Source organism: Pteropus vampyrus, unplaced genomic scaffold (assembly GCF_000151845.1).
Source record: "Pteropus vampyrus isolate Shadow unplaced genomic scaffold, Pvam_2.0 Scaffold6, whole genome shotgun sequence".
Taxonomy (NCBI): Eukaryota; Metazoa; Chordata; class Mammalia; order Chiroptera; family Pteropodidae; genus Pteropus; species Pteropus vampyrus.
In genome coordinates this window covers 1602722-1604378 of record NW_011888787.1, presented here as the reverse complement: position 1 = coordinate 1604378, position 1657 = coordinate 1602722, and the positions used below count along the sequence as shown (strand labels likewise).

Sequence of the window (1657 nt, the reverse complement as noted above, 5' to 3'; positions counted from 1 at the left end):
CCCAACACACAGAGGTCAAGGAGGGGGATAAGAGGAGACAGGACAGGTGACCAACAAGGTCCCACCATGAGACAGGAGTGAAATCAGGAGCACATGGTGTCCCGGAAGCCAACACATCAAAAAAGCCTTTTAGGAAGATGGACGGAGTCAACTGGGTTGAATGCTAATGATCAATCAAGTAATATGATTAGTAAATATTGACCACTGATTTTGGCAACGTGTAGATTATTGAAGACTTTGACAAGAACAATTAGAGCAGGGAGGTGGGACTAGAAACCAGCTTGCAATGGGCTGTTTTGGAGATTGAAAATAGAGAGTGAGCACTGGACAATTTTTAAGGAAGTTTTATCATGAAAGGGAACAGAGAAGGCAGGCTGCAGTTAAAGGAAGTTGTAGGGTCAAGAAATGTCTTTTTAAGATGGGAAATATCAGAATATTTGAATATTTTGTGTGGCAATATAAATTATCCCGAGAGGGAGACATTTATGATGCAGGGATGAGAGAAAATATGAAGGAGGGAGAGATTGCCATGGGATTGAGAATATTTGCAAGGAAGCAATTATGATGACCGATAAACTAGGTAGCTTAATAATGGATTGGAACAGAGTAATGGATCATGAGAAAGAAGTCAGCTCAACAGACTCAGGGATATCATGGGATTGGAACATAGTCTGAGTGTGAATATTTGACTAAGTGAGCTGCAGGTCAGTAGGTGGGTTTAGAGGATGGGACGCTAACAGGTGACATTTGTGAAGCAATGCAATTGCGAGTGATGACAAGACCTAGAGTTGAAGCCATGTTCACCGCTCAGAATTTTTTAATGTAAGCAAGAGATCGACTTTGGCTAACTAGAGTAGAAAGGGCTAGGCAGCAGAAATAACCCACTGCCCCTGGACCCCGCTGGGTATAGACCACTGACGCCATGGATCTCATCCTCCACGCCTTCCTCTTTCAGCCTTCCGGCCGCAAGACGCGAAGGTCCAGGCAGGTGAGTCCTACTGCTCGAGCTCAGGTCAGGTGCTGTCCTTGAGCACCCTACCGAAGGGCGGAGAAGTGCAGGAACCCTTTCCCTGGCTTCCACACATGGCACAAGGGGTCCTGCCCCTGGGCAAAGCTCACCACAGAGGCTTCTTTAAAATGAAGACGTTCCGAGAGATAACGGCAGTGAAAAAAAAAAAATTTAAAGGGTCAAAAGGTAAAAAAAAATATATATGTCTTTTTAAATTTTTCTTTTTCAGTCACAGTAGTTTGGGAGAAACTGAACTAAGATCAAGGACACAACCAACGTGAGGAGCGGCCATCCTGAGGCTCTGCTGTGGATGCTGGTAAGACAGAGGGGGACAAAGTGCCAAACCCCCGAGAGGTCTTGGAGCTCATCTTCTGGCAGGGGCATGGGTCTCTCAGCTCTTCCCAACACCCTGTGCTCCTGCAGTGGTGTCAAAGCCAGCAAGAGGACAATGCGGTCTTAAGGTTCTCCTTGGCTCCAATCTTCCCTGCATGCTAGTCCCTGAAATTCTTGTGGCAGAACTGAAAATCTTTTCGGCTACAATAAACAATAAAGGGCTTAAAATGCAAACTCCTTGGTTGAGGTAAAAATAGCCTAAACTCATTTATACTGAAGTATATCAAATAACAACAGTAACCACGACGGTAAATA

General features: G+C 45.0%; 1 long non-coding RNA gene across 2 annotated transcripts in view; it reads right to left on the bottom strand.

The window, feature by feature from the left end:
- The window catches only part of LOC111744687, a 43471-nt gene that overhangs the window by 13767 nt on the left and 28047 nt on the right, over window positions 1-1657 (bottom strand). The window lies entirely within an intron of this gene.